The sequence below is a fragment of the Salmo salar genome, chromosome ssa14 (genome assembly GCF_905237065.1).
Source record: "Salmo salar chromosome ssa14, Ssal_v3.1, whole genome shotgun sequence".
NCBI lineage: Eukaryota > Metazoa > Chordata > Actinopteri > Salmoniformes > Salmonidae > Salmo > Salmo salar.
The window spans coordinates 84,241,131-84,253,392 of NC_059455.1; the positions used below are offsets into that span (position 1 = coordinate 84,241,131).

The following is a 12,262-nucleotide window of genomic DNA, read 5'->3' on the forward strand; positions in this document are numbered from 1 at the left end:
TCGTTAACGAACAGCGCCAGCAGCACATTCTTCCCCAGTTCAATTGTGCGTGAATAATGGATCTAATTCCATCAAAATATAATAATTGATCTCGTTCTAATGGCCTGTTCTATTTCTATGGCTCTAGCGTCCCCTATTCACTGTAGTGCATTCTGTCATATTGACCCCTACTGGTGACGTAAGAGGAACTACATGTGACGACAACACTGGAGTGAAAAATCTATTATTAACTGGATTATTGCTATGCCTTTCTGAGCCATGTTCTCATTCACAGAAAAGCATCATGGGAGAGCGGCTTTTGATCCACACAACATGCCACGCAGCCTCAGATGTCTGAATGGGGACGTTGTGTCCCAGAAGAGAACAACATCAGAAAGAAAGAGGACATTTACCTCTATAGTCTTAGACAGACCACTAGGAGGTAATAGAGAATTGGTAAACTTGCGTTTGTACCACATACCTTTAATCCAGGATCCTTTCATGTCACAATGAGAAAGGTTTTTGTTACGGTGGAATGTTCAATCAAAGGAATTACTTTCCATTTAAAGAAGTAGCTTCCACATGAGAAGGGGAGCTTAAGCCCCACCCTCCTCAACATATATATCAACGAATTGGCGAGGGCACTAGAACAGTCTGCATCACCAGGCCTCAACCTGGCTGCACTTCCTAACCTCCTGCGAAATGTATGACCATATTAGAGACACATTTTTCCTTCAGATTACACAGACACACAAAGAATTAGAAAACCTGTTGCCACAAGAAAAGGGCAACCAGTGAAGAACAAACACTATTGTAAATACAACCCATATTTATGTTTATTTATTTTCCCTTTTGTACTTTAACTATTTGCACTTAATATGACATTTGAAATGTCTTTATTCTTTTGGAACTTTTGTGAGTGTAATGTTTACTGTTCATTTTTATTGTTTATTTCACTTTTATTTATTATCTTCTTCACTTGCTTTGGCAACGTTAAAATGTTTCCCATGCCAATAAAGCCCTTAAATTGAAATTGAAATTGAGAGCGAGAGAGGGAGAGCGAGGGAGAGGGAGAGAGAGAGGGAGAAAGAGAGGGAAAGAGAGAGAGAGAGCGAGGGAGAGGGAGAGAGGGAGAAAGAGAGGGAAAGAGAGAGGGAGAGCGAGGGAGAGGGAGAGAGAGAGGGAGAAAAAGAGGGAAAGAGAGATTCTCAGTGAAGCCAGACACATCCATACAGTTGCGTTCCCTGTGTCCAAAACAACCCTTAAAGAAATTACTTTCACGTGAGAAGGGAGCAGACAGACAGACAGACAGACAGACAGACAGACAGACAGACAGACAGACAGACAGACAGACAGACAGACAGACAGACAGACAGACAGACAGACAGACAGACAGACAGACAGACAGACAGACAGACAGACAGACAGACAGAGACAAAATAACCCTTTTAGTGAGGCGGTTCCTGTTGTGATCTCATCTGGCTCTGGTGACTGACAGATGACACATCTAAAATCCAACATATGTGCATAACATGCATAACACTTTTACAGTGCCTTTTAAAATTAAATAACTATAATAATTAATACCTAGCAAATTGTAATTAAATTGTAATTAAGTCATGAGCACTGGGACTGTACATGAAAGGTAATTAATGGCACTTTGATCATTGAAATGTATCTTTATAGAAATACTGCATGCCTAGCTCTACTGAGAAGATAACTACGTAACTTGACTTCTGTCTACTCTCGCTATTCTGCCTTAACCTATTTCTAGTCTCAGATGACCAATTTACAAATGGTCATTGAAGGGATGCGTTTTCTGTTTTTCTGTTTGGTTAATCTACAGTATGTAAAGGGTCAGTGGGTTCAGATATGCTTATCTCATCAGGAGCTCTTCTCTTATCTGCGCCTGGCGTAGGTATTTTCTTTAAACGTGTTGGTCTGTCAGTGAGGAGAACACGTGCCATTCACTTTACACTCTTTCTCTGTTTCTCTCTCGCTCTCTCTCTCTGTCCATCTCTCCCTCTGTTTCCCTTTTTCTCTCTCTGTTTGTCCCCTTCCCTCTGGACAGTTAAGTAAGTAAGGTCTAAATTACACAACTATTAACTAATCACTAGATGGGGTCTGGCCTATTTCTTTTTATGGGCAGTAAAGCAATCTGCAGTGGATCTTTTAAGCTAACTTCCCAGGTCTGTCTAGGTAGAGATGCACTGCACAGATTCAACTAAGATCTTTCCTTTTCTGTGGAGAAGTAGAAACAATTCAGTCTTAAAGCATTTGTGTTTCTGATGATACTGTAGATGCAAATAAATCAGAGCTCTTTAGCAGTGTTGGGAAGACTCAGGGGACATTTGATTCTAGAAAACTAATGATGACGAATGGCCATTGGTTGTGTGGCATTGATTAGAAGAGAAGGCAATAAATCCATCTCAGCCAGAAGCTGTTTGGTGTTCACCAGCAGGCCAGTGCATTTTTCTTTATCACATTGTAGTTCTTGCAATAAAACAACGCTGCAAGTGTGGCAAAAGTAGCGATTATCTTTTTAAGACATCATAAATCAACTTTTCCCCTCACATTCTTCCATTGGCACTAAAAGATATGTCGGATGGTCCAGGAAAATGTTGATAACCACATGAAAACACTTCCCTGGTCCTGAATCTGTGACTTGGCACTAGGGTGAGCATGCCACAAGTGAAATGATGTCATTCTAGACTTGAGCTGAGTTTTGTACGTCTTTAATGATCACAGACACGTTGGTGTATTTTTGAGAGTTTGATAGGCTGATAATAACATTTCATAAACTGCTATAAGATATTTTTGCAGACATTTGGTAGGAGTTCCTACCTGGAGTTTCATAGTTAGTGTGCATTGTAATACTTTTGAGTTATCTAGTATGATTTATAATGGATAAAACAATTTGTTAACAAAAATCCATGGAAAATAACAATGGTCATTCATTCTATATTGGCAAATCAAAAACAGTTTATTCCTAATTCTTTCAAATGATTTTACTCACTTTGATAAAGTACAGCATATTACAACAGATAAAAAAAAATACAAATAACTATGACCATTCCATCTATTATGTCAAATTGAAAACAGCGTATTCTCAATTCTCTCCAATTACTTCACCATCTTCGATTGAAGTAGTGTTTAGTACAACCAATTAAAATGAACATAAAACATGTCAAGATCTTTAGAAGAATTCATAGAAGATAAATCAAGAAAATAATCCAGTAGATTGAACCCAGAACCCTGTATGCAGACATGTATGTTGACTCAGTATAAGCCTTCTATATATGATAATGCATCTGTGGATCATAACTCATGAGCTTTGATATCCTCCTTTTTCAAGAAAAACTTGTTCACATTCTTTTAGTGTGTGCTTTCAATTATTACCAGGAGAGAAGACCTTTCCAAAGAATCCGTTCTTACCCTCCCTCCCTTTCCATCTCGGAGACACAGTGATGTGCTTTTCTAACGGTTTCTCCTTTTCTCCTCTATCACTCATCATCTCAACCTGACAGTGAATGGCAAAGACAGGCAGAGGCAGCGGATATCATTATATATCAACATCATGAGAAAACTACCTCATTGTAATCAAAGGTTCTATCTCGCTGAACATGGCAGACATTTTGAAAAAGTCTCTGGAGAACTTTTAATTTTCAATACAGTTTTCATTAATACAGTTTGGTACCAAATGCTGAATAAATTTGAAAAATATTCATCAAAAGATCAAACAACTTGCTGATATGCAGAGTAGGCAAGATTCATATTCATGTATAAATAAAAACAAAATTCACCCTTTGTCCTGAATGAAAAAGTCCCATATGTAATCATTGAGGAAGAAGCCTTATACTTGTGTCTGGCAGAAATGGGAAAAGCGATTAAATAAACATTTGTGGCTGGAGATTAGCCGAGAAGCATTATGATTCCCTTCTGCACTGAGCTTTCCAGTATAGTCTTTTGGGTGTTGGACTAACTGGGCTGCATTTGGATGTAGTGGGGTGTGGATAAGCAGAGGAGAACAGAGCTAGGAGCACGGTCCGGCGATCACAGACACACAGAACTAAAACAAGCACCAGAGCTGGGAAGAGAGCCTCAGAAATAGCATCGCAAGAGTTTGGTGTGTGAAATAAAAGACAAACATTGAGGGTGTGAGATGGCAAAAGAGAAATAAAGAGAGAGAGAGAGAGAGAGAGAGAGAGAGAGAGAGAGAGAGAGAGAGAGAGAGAGAGAGAGAGAGAGAGAGAACAGTGTCAGTGTACAGAGAGGACGCTAGTTATTTCATGACAAGCTCCCGGTCTCTCGTTAAATAGTTAACAGAGAAGCATGCTCTGGTTCTGGGACAAGCCGGGCCGCTATATTGCTCTGACAAGCTTGTTTAACGGTAGCCAAGGTCCTATTCGCCACTGACTATGGTTAATAATACTCAACAGACCCTTTTATTGTTGGTTGTTTTCTTAGGCTGAGTTGATGCATGTTAGAGCTGCAATGTAGAAAACAATAGCTTTTAATCAATTGTTTTTAACCAATTCTAAAACCAATACATTTATCAAGTATGGAGAGTATATAGAGATTTTATACCACAACATTGGTGCATAATTTCCATTGCTACCAATGGAAATTGGTAGCATATTGATTTTGGCAGAGACAATTCCACTGTGTAAACAGTGTTCACATAGCAGTAGCCTAAATTAGATTACAATTGGTGAAGTATACAAACCGTTTTAATAATATTTTTGTACATTTGACAAAATGTTTCTAAAAACTCTAGCTTGTCTTCAGTATCCACTTTTGTTTTGTTCTCAAAAACCTATCCAGAAGAAATAGCCCCCGCACAGACAGGAGATTAAGAAGGTTTAACAAAGAATATTGATCCGTTCGTCTGCGTTTCAAATGCACCCTATTCCCTACATAGTGCACTACTTTTGACCAGAGCCCTATCAGTCCTAGTCAAAAGTAGTGCACTATATAGGGAATTGGGTGCCGTTTGGAATGCAAACTTCCTTTGAAGTCACCAGGACAGGCCCTTGGGTTCATAATCAATAGAACAGAAAAAACCCATCTGGGGATGATTGTTCCTGGTGTTCCAAAATGTGCCAAGATGGCAGTTACGTATAGGTGGCCAGGCAAAAAACAATCAATTAGGAGTAGGAAAATCAATGCCCATTGAGGGATTATCCGGACAGAAAGACTTGGAAAGGGGAAGCATAATCAGTCAGAATTATAAATGTCTCACAATTGTTAATGAATCGCTGAGAGAAATGAATTATAGAGAGAGAGAGAGACAGAGAGAGAGAGACAGAGAGAGAGAGAGACAGAGAGAGAGAGAGAGAGAGAGAGAGAGAGAGAGAGAGAGAGAGAGAGAGAGAGAATTGAAAGATGAGGTGCCTCACTGATAACAGGTATGTCAATGAAGGCGATGAAAGCTCTAAAGAAATTCACAAACAATTGTGTTTCCACAAAGACCCAAACGAACATACTCAACAAAAACGACCTTTAACTACCCTTCTGCTCACTGAAAATAAGCATTTTAGATTGGATACATTAAGTGCTTTGTATCAATTCTGCAGTATGAAAGCATGGTTGCTGCAGCTGTACAAGCAAATTGCCTCTGTGTAGGAGTGAATTTGGGCTTCCGAGTGGTGCAGTGGTCTAAGGCACTGCATCTCAGTGCAAGAGGCATCATTACAGTCCCTGGTTCGAATCCATGCTGAATCACATCCTGCTGTGATTGGGAGTCCCATAGGGCAGTGCACAATTGTCCCAGGGTAGGCTGTCATTACAAGTAAGAATTTGGTCTGAACTGACTTGCTTAGTTAAATAAAAAGTATTTGTCCCTATGAAGGGAACAGCTAGGCTGGGTTCTGAGTCTGTCCATCATGTTTTTATGATAAACACATTTCTGACATTTTTTTATTTGAATGAACTTTACACCTTTCACAAATAGAAAAATGCCTCGAAGTAAAATCACAACCATGCATAGAACTCCCTCATTTGGAGTACATTACATCTGAATCATAGCCTATGTCTCTACTCTGATAAGCTCTGCATAGGATCAAGGATGATCGCAGCACTCTGCTATTCACACAACTGTCGTGTACGTCAGCTCCACCTACTGATGCAGACGGGGTGTTCAGTAGGGCTGGTATTATCACAGTATTTGGGTACCGATATGATATGTATTGCAATTCTCACTATTCTAAACTCAGCAAAAAAAGAAACGTCATCTCACTGTCAACTGCGTTTATTTTCAGCAAACTTAACATGTGTAAATATTTGTATGAACATAACAAGATTCAACAACTGAGACATAAACTGAACAAGTTCCACAGACATGTGACTAACAGAAATGGAATAATGTGTCCCTGAACAAAGGAGGGGTCAAAATAAGAAGTAACAGTCAGTATCTGGTGTGGCCACCAGCTGCATTAAGTACTGGAGTGGACTGCAGTAGATTTGCCAGTTCTTGCTGTGAGATATTACCCCACTCTTCCACCAAGGCACCTGCAAGTTCCCGGACATTTCTGGAGGGAGTAGCCCTAGTCCTTAACCTCTGATCCAACAGGTCCCAGACGTGCTCAATGGGATTGAGATCCGGGCTCTTCGCTAGCCATGGCAGAACACTGACATTCCTGTCTTGCAGGAAATCACGCACAGAATGAACAGTATGGCTGGTGGTGTTGTCGTGCTGGAGGGTCATGGCAGGATGAGCCTGCAGGAAAGGAACCACATGAGGGAGGAGGATGTCTTCCCTGTAACGCTCAGCATTGAGATTGCCTGCAATGACAACAAGCTCAGGCCGATGATGCTGTGACACACCGCCCCAGACCATGACGGACCCTCCACCTCCAAATCGATCCCGCTCCACAGTACAGGCCTCGGTGTAATGCTCATTCCTTCGACGATAAATGCGAATCCGACCATCACCCCTGGTGAGACAAAACCACGACTCGTCAGTGAAGAGCACTTTTTGCCAGTCCTGTCTGGTCCAGCAACGGTGGGTTTGTGGCCATATGCGACGCTGTTGCAGGTGATGTCTGGTGAGGACCTGTCTAACAACAGCCCTACAAGCCCTCAGTCCAGCCTCTCTCAGTCTGAGCACTGATGGAGGGATTGTGTGTTCCTGGTGTAACTCGGGCAGTTGTTGTTGCCATCCTCTACCTGTCCCGCAGGTGTGATGTTCGGATGTACCAATCCTGTGCAGGTGTTGTTACACGTGGTCTGCCACTGCGAGGACGATCAGCTGTCCATCCTGTCTCCCTGTAGTGCTGTCTTAGGCATCTCACAGTACGGACATTGCAATTTATTGCCCTGGACACATTTGCAGTCCTCATGCCTCTTTGCAGCATGCCTAAGGCACATTCACGCAGATGAGCAGGGACACTGAACATCTTTCTTTTTGTGTTTTTCAGAGTCAGTAGAAAGGCCTCTTTATTGTCCTAAGTTTTCATAACTGGGACCTTAATTGCCTACCGTCTGTAAGCTGTTAGTGTCTTAACGACCGTTCCACAGGTGCATGTTCATTAATTGTTTATGGTTCATTGAACAAGCATGGGAAACAGTGTTTAAACCCTTTACATTGAAGATCTGTGAAGTTATTTGGATTTTTACAAATTATCTTTGAAAGACAGGGTCCTGAAAAAGAGACGTTTCTTTTTTTGCTGAGTTTATGTGTATTGTGATTCGATACTGTGATTTTATTCCGATTCGATGTTCGAAAACATTTTGCTCACCATATGTCTGCTACAAAGAGACAAGAGAGAGCCATGAGAAAACGAGTTTTGATCAGTCATGGAAATAAAAGTGCTGAAAACTAATTGGCTCCTTATTTAAAAAGAAGATGGAGAACAAGCTATGAAGGAAAAGTTTTGGTGCAGGTACAGCCAACTACCCTTTTTGCGATATTGTCAAAACAATACGATATGCTATATTATCAGAAATAATATCTCGATATGTAACTGTAGCGATTTTCCCCCATCACTAGTGTTCAGTATATTATAGACACTGTAGTACTGGAGAGTATGGGGAAATTAAATGCTGATCTTGGGTCCGTTTTGCATTTCCCCCACTAATGGTTAATGTTAGGAATGAATAAGGGGAAGCTGATCCTAGATTTGTACCTAGGGGAAACTTCTCCCTGGAGCGAACGTTAGGTAGACACAGCGTGGGCAATCACTGGAAATTGTTCACCGCTTAGGGTGTGGAGAACTGGCGCACCGGGACTATCCAAAAATAGACCCAGAGAGAACAGCTCCTCTTTGTGTTGGAGCAGATTAATGAATAAGGAAATGTTAAGAAAATATTTCACTACGGTGTCATTTCATGGGTAGGTTGCAGACAGCCGATCGTGTTGCTCCACGAACATGAGTGATATGCACTAATTTGAAAATCACAGCACACATTTGAAACACTTACACATGTAATGTAATAACCACATCATATCATCGCTAGCTCTGTAAAGGTCTTTACTACATTACGGGGACTTAATCAATGTTTGTGGGAGCAGCTGCATCCACACATCCGCGAGAACAAGTATCCGAAAGTATTCTCTCACACTGGCTTCATGCACTAATGTGTATTTTATAATGGAAAAACATCCACACGTCATTCTGACTGGCTAACGTCTTGACTTAGCCCGTAGTACAATTTGATGCTGTGAAATTTTACAAGGTCAATAAAAGAGGAAGACAAATAGAAAACGACTACAAGATAAGGTCGCACAAACTTCGTCTTAGACACGACCTACACTACGCAAAAGGACAACATGTGTCCTCTTGCTCAGTTGTGCACCGGGGCCTCCCACTACTCTTTCTATTCTCGTTAGAGCCAGTTTGCGCTGTTCTGTGAAGGGAGTAGTGCAATGCGTTGTACGAGATCTTCAGTTTCTTGGCAATTTCTCGCATGGAATAGCCTTCATTTCTCAGAACAAGAATAGACTGACGAGTTTCAGAAGAAAGTTATTTGTTTCTGGACATTTTGAGCCTGTAATCGAACCCACAAATGCTGTTGCTCCAGGCACTCAACTAGTCTAAAGAAGGCCAGTTTTATTGCTTCTTTAATAAGCACAGCAGTTTTCAGCTGTTCTAACATAATTGCAAAAGGGGTTTTCTATTGATCAATTAGACTTTTAAAATGATAAACTTAGATTAGCTAACACAACATGCCATTGGAACACAGGAGTGATGGTTGCTGATAATGAGCCTATGTAGATATTCCATTAAAAATCTGCCGTTTCTAGCTACAATAGTCATTTACAACATTAACAATGTCTACACTGTATTTCGGATCAATTTGATGTTATTTTAATGGACAAAAAATGTGTTTTTCTTTCAGAAACAAGGACATTTCTAAGTGACCCCAAACTTTTCAACGGTAGTGTATGTCTTTGTGTCCTGTGTCCCTGTCTGTGTGTGGAGGAGGGAAGTGGGTGGGGTGGTGGAAGGGTAGGGTGTGTGTGTGTGTGTGTGTGTGTGTGTGTGTGTGTGTGTGTGTGTGTGTGTGTGTGTGTGTGTGTGTGTGTGTGTGTGTGTGTGTGTGTGTGTGAATGTACGTGTATCCCTCTCTCAATCTCACGCTCTCTGTGTGTGTGTGTGCCATTTCAGGGCATGAGAGCACTGAGGTTTAACTGTCATTTTAATTTGATCTCCCTCCTGGCTCTCTACTTTCCTGTTAGTCTGGCATATTTGCCGCTCCACTCATCACTGATCAGACAGCTGATGTATCACTCCCCAATCTCACAGATCGAGCAACCAGACGTATGCAACTGAGCTCCAATTGTGTGTTCGTGTGTGTTTCTGACAGTATCCCATCATATATGTGCACATCGCCCCTTCAGCCCATCATCCCATCTCAAATCAATGCCCGTTCAGACAGACCGACAGACAGAGGGTAATACATTTCCTTAAACATGATGACATTAACAGAACTAATCTATTCAACAAGGCATCACATCCGGATTTAGCCACAATAGCCGCCTGGGTACTTTCTTCTCCTTCTCTGGTCAATGTTAGTGCGCTTTGTAGGGAATAGGGTGCCATTTGGGACGTAGCCTGACTGATTCTCTACAAGAATGGATTTGATATAAGTAGCCTACGGAATGACATCACTGATTGCTAATGATCTTCTTCATCAATATGCTAAAACAATGTATAAGGGAAATGGTTCCAGGTTGTGTCACGGCAGTTCTCTTCTCACTATCAAATTGTCTAAGTGGACACGTTGTGGTGCTTGGATAATACCACACTGATTCTATTTTAGCCTGGTGGTTGACTATGTTACACTTTCGGTACATTGACAACAGCCACAGTCTCCCCAGTCGCAATCACATCTCCTTTACACACTCCTCATGAGCGGCAAAAGTGCTGCTTTAGGCACAATGTTTAATGCTCAACTGGCTACTTCGATTTACATGTAAAATGATATGCTCCTGTAAATGGCTCTGCTAGACCACTGATCTGATCATACTTATACATCTGCCCAAATGACTGAGAGGGAACGTGGCTATGCAGTATGGTATGGGAAGGGAAAATTGTAGGCTAAGCTATGTTTTCTACATAAGCTTTGCGAGAATGTCTTCAATGTCTTCAAACAGAAATCTAGAATATGTGTCAACAGCATTAGTCTATTTGGGAGGAATGGGTGTGGGCTTTTAAGGTGTGAAACATTTTAAAAGTCAATACAGCATTTCATTTTGTGATTTGTTTTGTTATGATATTAAATAAATGTCACATTCCTATAAACCATGTTAAATTGTGTGAGACCGATTGCTTGATATGGTCAACGAAATATGCCATCCCATTGACTAATAACTGATGAGTGTAGAGGAGCTCATCAATCAGAATCCAACCAGTACACCTACACATATGCCCTTTTATGGTCACAGATCAATTCATAAAACATTTACCATTGTGCCTCTTTGGTGTTTATAACATTGTATTCCCTTGGTCTCATTCCTTCCATATCAGCCAGTATTATGAACAGAGTAGGTGGAAAGCAAAGTTCACTGGCATCTGTTCAGCACAAGCTGTACAACGGAATATGAAGGGGCAAATTATTTATGTCAAATTGCAAAATGTAACAATGATCAATGACTATTTATTGGCAGGCTATTCTAGTTATTTTTTAACCTAATTTTAAGATTGTGACAGTCACGTTAAAAGAAGTGAATCAATCCAAATGGTAATTAAATCAAATAAATGCAACAACATAATTTAAAGCTCTTACCTTGCTAAAAAATGGGTTGAAAGATTACAATTCTGTGAGGGGTCCAATAGGGATGTATTTCAGAAGAGCCCGGTAGTGTCAGCCTATGTAGACAGAAAGCTTATTCTGAGACTGACTTCCATCGTCCGTGATTCTATTTAACTCAACCAAATGGACATTTACAATATTTTTTTCAACCGGAAAAGGAATATCCACTCGAAAATCAAATAACAATAAAATCAATCAAGTGCGACAATTGCCATTGTTGATTTCATTGCAGCTATGAAAGCTACTTTTTATGACTGACGCGTGGATTACGTTTTTGCGGTGATAACGCGCCAGTCTGTTCGCGGTAAACTCTGTGACACTTCACCAACCGGTAATCCAAGTGCATCTAACTGCCTCCCGTTTCGCGGAGTTCCTCCTAGGATTGTGACTGCCTGGTGGGTTTCAGCACTGTGTTGAAGACTCACAGTGGCGAGGCGCGAGCATCTCAGCGTGTGCTTTCTTCTGACTGGCGCTCTTGGCACAAGTGATGGACTCTTAAAAAGGACATTCAACGCTCAGGTTACAATATGCGATGGTGCTGGGTGACCGTCCCGGGTTAGGTAATATACATGCAACCCAATTGAAATGAATATTCCCATATTATTGCTGTCATTATCATGTTTCTCCTCAATGGATATTGTTTCATTAAGAAAATGTTGAACATTAACTAACTCATATTTTTTTAATTGTATAATTCTCTTTTCTTTTGTGAGGTGAGGAGTTTGTGATTACATATATTAAAATTGAAATGGGATTTTTTCCTTTTACAAAAAAGTGTCTTATGTATAAGGTGTAGGTAGAGTCGGGTTCCACTGAAAACCAGGTCCACTGAAAACCAGGCACAAGGCACAAGCAGCATAGAAACCTCTTAAGACAATGGCAAAAAGGAGGGGCAGCAGAAACCAACACCATCTTCCCTATCATCACCAGAACTGTCATTGTCCTGGTAATCATTATCAACATCATCATCACTGTCACCACCTTTTTATTCTTCCTCCTCCTGCTCGTCCTCCTCCTCATCATTCGC

The 12,262-nt window shown here is 40.9% G+C and overlaps 1 protein-coding gene across 1 annotated transcript in view; it reads right to left on the reverse strand.

The window, feature by feature from the left end:
• The window catches only part of LOC106570456 (calcitonin gene-related peptide type 1 receptor), a 127,433-nt gene extending 115,737 nt beyond the window's left edge, over nucleotides 1–11,696 (reverse strand). The window contains exon 1 of the mRNA XM_045694897.1: nucleotides 11,209–11,696. The gene's annotated coding sequence lies outside the window, so the exon portion shown is untranslated. The remainder of the gene's footprint in view (nucleotides 1–11,208) is intronic.
• Nucleotides 11,697–12,262: the final 566 nt, after the last annotated feature.